Source organism: Heteronotia binoei, chromosome 6 (genome assembly GCF_032191835.1).
Source record: "Heteronotia binoei isolate CCM8104 ecotype False Entrance Well chromosome 6, APGP_CSIRO_Hbin_v1, whole genome shotgun sequence".
Classification (NCBI taxonomy): Eukaryota; Metazoa; Chordata; class Lepidosauria; order Squamata; family Gekkonidae; genus Heteronotia; species Heteronotia binoei.
Genome location: NC_083228.1, coordinates 12826076 through 12831981, shown reverse-complemented (window position 1 = coordinate 12831981; position 5906 = coordinate 12826076). Strand labels below are relative to the sequence as shown.

The window sequence follows — 5906 nt, the reverse complement described above, 5'->3', positions numbered from 1 at the left end:
CTCCCAAGTCAACTCTGCCTGAGTCATTTCACTACGGCTTGCAATGTCGGGTCCAGATCTTCCAGGGCGCAGCTGGACTGGCCTCCCAACAATAGATAGATACTTTACATACATTCTCCATGCGGCTGGCTGGCTTGGCTAACAGAAGTGATTTAAGGAGACAAATGCCTTCTCCAAGCTGGCCCACATGGTGGTGGGAGCTTCTTGAGTCACATAATCTGTGTGAAAGAGCCACATGTGGCTCTCAAGCCACAGTTTGGCCACCCCTGGTATAAACCCTCCTGCTTTTCTCCTTCTAGTTTTGATGTCATGGGAAAACAGGCATCCCATCAGACTGAATGTGTTAAATGCAGTGTTAAAAATGGATTAATACCATCATCCTTTCTCTTTCTTGCTGTCTTATCAAAGCAACATATGAACATATGAAGCTGCCTTATACTGAACCAGACCCTTGGTCCATCAAAGTCAGTATTGTCTTCTCGGACTGGAAGCAGCTCTCCAGGGTCTCAAGGTGAGGATTTTCATACCTATTTGCCTGGACCCTTTTTTGGAGATGTCGGGGATTGAACCTGGGACCTTCTGCTTCCCAAGCAGATGCTCTACCACTGAGCCACCGTCCCTCCCCATGAAATCCAATCTTACATTTCTTCATTCAGATTTAAAAGCCATTGGGACACATTACCAGATAAGTTTACATCCAATTACAGATGTAAATATGCGTATGCCATCGCGTTGCAACCAACTTCTGGCCACACCAGCAAGGGGCTTTCAAGGCAAGCTAGTTTGGTGAGAGCCAGTTTGGTGTAGTGGTTAAGTGCGTGGACTCTTATCTGGGAGAACCGGGTTTGATTTTCCACTCCTCCACTTGCACCTCCTAGCATGGCCTTGGGTCAGCCATAGCTCTGGCAGAGGTTGTCCTTGAAAGGGTAGCTGCTGGGAGAGCCCTCTCCAGCCCCACCCACCTCACAGGGTGTCTGTTGTGGGGGAGGAAGGTAAAGGAGATTGTGAGCTGCTCTGAGACTCTTCAGAGTGGAGGACGGGATATAAATTCAATATCTTTATCTTCATCTTTGTCTTGATTCCCCATTCCTCCATTTGCACCTGCTGGAATGGCCTTGGGTGAGCCATAGCTCTCACAGAGCTGTCCTTGAAATGGCAGCTGCGATGAGAGCCCTCTCAGCCCCACCCACCTCACAGGGTGTCTGTTGTGGGGGAGAAGATATAGGAGATTGTAAGTCTCTGATTCAGAGAGAAGGGCGGGGTATAAATCTGCAATAAAAAATGGTAAGAAACAGAAATGGTTTGCCATTGCCTTCCTCTGCTACTGGCCTGCAGCTATAGGGGCCCGTGAAGGCTAGGGTTGCCAAGTCCAATTCAAGAAATATCTGGGGACTTTGGGGGTGGAGCCAGGAAACTTTGGGGGTGGAGCCAGGAGCAAAGTTATGACAAGCATAATTGAACTCCAAAGGGGGTTCTGGCCATCACATATAAAAGGTCCCGCACACCTTTTAAATACCTTCCTTACATAGGAAATAATGAAGGATAGGGGCACCTTATTTGGGGGTTCATTGAATTGGACCCCCTATTCCAATCTTTTGAAATGTGGAGGACACTTTGGGGAGAGGCACTGGATGCTATACTGAAAATTTGGTGCCTCTACCTCAAAAATAAGTCCCTCCTCCCCGAGCCCCAGATACCCGAGGTTCAATTCTCCATTATTTCCTATGGAAATAGTCTCCATAGGGAATAACAGAGTGCCCAGCAGACATTTCCCTTCCCTCCCCCTGCTTTCTGATGACCCTGAAGCAGAAGGAGGGCCTCCAATCCGGGAGATTCCCTGCCTCCACCTGCAGATTGGCAACCCTAGTGAGGGCCCTCCCCCCAACTTCAGGGCAGCCCCCCCCCCATCTCAGGGCTTCCAAGCTGCCTCCTTAACTTCTGGCCACTGCCCCAGCATCTATATCCCAGTCTGCAAAAGGTTTGTGATAGCATTGTTTGTTCTATAAGGGGGGTGGGGGAGGGGGAGATGTGCAATAGATCCTGGTAAAATATAACCTGGCACAATGTGCAATAGCTATCTGCTTCTTGCCTTGTTGCACAGCTGAAAAATCCAGGGATACTGACTAGGTGGTAGGAGAGCAGCCTTGTGTTCAGATTTCCACCCATTAAACACAAAGTTCATGAGCAGCACAAGCTGACTGGATATAGGGGAGGCTCCATGCAAAAAGCAGCGTCTGGAGCATATGATAGGTCACAGAATCATAGAGTTGGCCAGGGTCATCCAGTCCAACCCCCTGCACAATGCAGGAAACTCACAAATACCTCCCCCCTAAATTCACAGGATCAGCGTTGCTGTCAGATGGCCATCTAGCCTCTGTGTAAGAACCTCCAAGGAAGGAGAGCCCACCACCTCCCGAGTGAGTCTGTTCCACTGAGGAACATATGAACCTATGAAGCTGCCTTATACTGAATCAGACCTTTGGTCCATCAACGTCAGTATTGTCTTCTCAGACTGGCAGCGGCTCTCCAGGGTCTCAAGCTGAGGTTTTTCACACCTTTGCCTGAACCCTTTTTTGGAGATGCCAGGGATTGAACCTGGGACCTTCTGCTTTCCAAGCAGATGCTCTACCACTGAGCCACCGTCCTTCCCCGGAATTGCTCTAACGGTCAGGAAGTTCTTCCTAAGGTTGTGCCTGAAATTCTTGTGATTTAATTTCAGCCCGTTGGTTCTGGTTCTACCTTTTGGGACCACGTAATTTTCCAGAACGTTTGAACTGTTTAAAAGTGCTCATCAATGGGAACTCATTCTACAAAATAGCAGTGCATCCTTGAGGTGAACATGAGGATGTCATCTCATTCAGTTTGGCCCACAGACAGACAGACGGACAGTCGGACAGACAAGCAGAATTTCAACTCAACCAGAACTTTTTTTTGAGCAGGAATGTACAGGAATGCAGTTCTGACTGGCCTGGTATCAGAGGGGGTGGCCTAGTATGCAAATTAGTTTCTGCAAATAAAGCCCTAAATTCAACTATTTAAAAATTTCCCAATAGCCGCAGGAACTGCCCCTAAGGAACAAAGGAATGAACCGGGGATGTCGAACTCATTTGTAATGAGGGCCGAATCTGACATAAATGAGACCTTGGGCTGGGCCATGTTAGGCTGGGCCATGTGTGCACCTATTTAAGATTAGGGAGCAGACATATAAACTGACACCTCTTGCTCTGAATTATTGCATCAAAATCTAGAGACAATGTATGTGCTGTAACAATCTTGAGTATGCTGTTCAGACTTGCTCATGGGCCTGATAGAAGCCCCCTGAGGGCCTAATCCAGTCCCTGGGCCACATGTTTGACACCCCTGGAATGGACAATCCTTTGCCTTTTGATGGATTCTCTAGTTTGCCCCATTTGAAAAGAAGAACTCTTGGTGTAGTGGTTAAGTGTGCGGACTCTTATCTGGGAGAACCGGGTTTGATTCCCCACGCCTCCACTTGCAGCTGCTGGAATGGCCTTGGGTCAGCCATGGCTCTCGCAGGAGTTGTCCTTGAAAGGGCAGCTTCTATCAGAGCTCTCTCAGTCCCACCCACCTCACAGGGTGTCTGTTGTGGGGGGGAGAAGACATAGGAGATTGCAAGCCGCTCTGAGTCTCTGATTCAGGGAGAAGGACGGGGTATAAATCTGCAATTCTTCTTCTTCTTCTTCTAAACCAGTAGCGTCCTTGACCTATCAACCGTTTCTTCCTACCGACTCTTTTTTACTGACATCTTGAGAAATCAGAACTTCACAACCCTTCTCTCTCCCCCCCCCCCCACTCCTGCTAACAACACCTGGCAAATTTATTTCCATCCTTTGCCATGGGAGATTTAGTTGAGAGGAAGAAAGAACGGACCGTCCTTGCTGGTGACCTTTAAATATCATCTGGGACAGGGTGGGCAAGCAAAAGATGATTGCCATGGCATTAAAACCGGCTTTGCCAGGTGTCCAGGACTAAGCTGGAGAGAAAAAGACAGTGAAAACCTCCCTGGTGTTCGAGACAGCTGTCATTTGGGGCAGATGAACGCCGAACGGTGGTATGAAAATCAGATACCATTCCGAAATAGAAATGTGTGAGTGTTGTCTCTTATGGGCTGTCATCTCTTTTCACTGTCGAGACTAATTTTTTTTAATTAGGGAAAGAGGAGGTGGGAATATCTTGATCTTTGCCTCTCTGCCTTGCTCTCTCAGTGAATACATTGTTTAAGGCAGAGGTGTCAAACATGCAGTCCCGGGGCTGAATCAGGGCCCCAGAGGGCTCCTATCAGGCCCCCAAGCAACTGGCTGTCAACTGCTTCCTTCTCCCTATATCTTCTTTCCTTCTGCATAATAGCTTGCTTTGCAAGGTTTGCTCAATCACAATCTTTTGGCTGAGGCTCCTCACCATCCTTGTTCCCTGGGTAAGGAAAGAAAGAGCCAGAGCTTCCTTTGCCCAGTTCCCTGGATCCCATGGGAGAAATGCAAAGAAAGCACCTTTAAGGCAAACGAGTGCTAACATTTTAAGAATGGTTTAAGTTTTTTAAATATATATATATTTAATGGTGTTTATGTCTTTTACAAAATTTATATCTCTGCTACCTAATCTTAAATGGGTACACACATGACCCAGCCTGACGTGGTTCGGCCCAACCCGACATGGCCCGGCCCAAGAAGGTCTCATTTATGTTACATCTGGCCCTCATAACAAATGAGTTCGACACCCCTGGTTTAAGGGCTTTTTGTGTGCATTATGGAAAAGTAGGGACAGCGGCTGTGTTGTCAGTTACAGAGTTCCTAGACTAAGCAAGCATAGTATATAACGCAAAATCAGGGCTTTTTTTGTAGCAGGAACTCCTTTGCATATTAGGTCACACAATTCTGATGTAGCCAACCCTCCTTGAGCTTCCAGTAGGCCCTGTACTAAGAGCCCTGTCAGCTCTCGGATGATTGGCTACATCAGGGGTGTGTGGCCTAATATGCAAAGGAGTTCCTGCTACAAAAGAGGTCCTGAGCAAAATAAAGGGAAGAAAAGAATTGCGGATTTATATCCTGCCCTTCTCTCTGAACATAAGAACATAAGAGAAGCCATGTTGGATCAGGCCAATGGCCCATCCAGTCCAACACTCTGTGCCACCCAGTGGCCAAAAAAGCCAAGTGCCCGGTGACATCAGAGGGTGTGGTGTAATATGGAAATGAGTTCCTGCTGAGCTTTGTCTACAAAAAAAAGCCCTGGTGGTGGTGGTGGTAGTAGTAGTGATTTTTTTTCTATGCCTACTACTTCTGTGCTTTAAGTTTTCCTCCAGTTGGTAGAATGAACCATGAGTCTAGGCATTTGTAGCATGAATTCAGTGATCAGAGCGAGCCCAAAGGACTCTGAGGAACCATTGGATCAATAACCCATAAAAGTCAAGCTATATTCCGTGCATATCATAAGTGCTCTTTGGGAGCTATCAGAGGCTATTGTAAAATGAGCCCGCATGCTTAAATGTGCGCTTAATTGAGTATGCCTTAAAATCCCTAACTACACATTCGGCCCATCCAGACTGCGTGTTGGTACAAGATTTAAATGCGGTGCATTCATTTCGACAAGCAACTTGTTTTTTCTGCTAACATTGGAAGCGCTAGCCCAACGAAAGGGGCGAGTTAGTGGAAATGAGCGACAAAGCAGGATGCTTCTAGTCAGGGAGAGAGGTTTTGCATTCCTTACCATCTGCAATCTTTAGGACAGGGGGCGTCAAACTCATTTGTTATGAGGGCTGGATCTGCCGCCAATGCGACCTTGTCGGGCTGGGCCATGACGGGCTGGGCTGTATGTGCACCTATTTAAGATTAAGAAGCAGAGATCTAAACTTTATAAAGAACACAGAGAAATACAACAACAACCTTTATTGG

The 5906-nt window shown here is 47.3% G+C and overlaps 1 non-coding gene across 1 annotated transcript; it reads right to left on the bottom strand.

Moving 5' to 3' along the window:
- Positions 1-2574: 2574 nt before the first annotated feature.
- On the bottom strand, positions 2575-2641 carry TRNAS-GGA (transfer RNA serine (anticodon GGA)). Its single transcript has one exon. It is a non-coding gene; the product is annotated as a tRNA-Ser (tRNA).
- Between the last annotated feature and the right edge of the window lie 3265 nt (positions 2642-5906).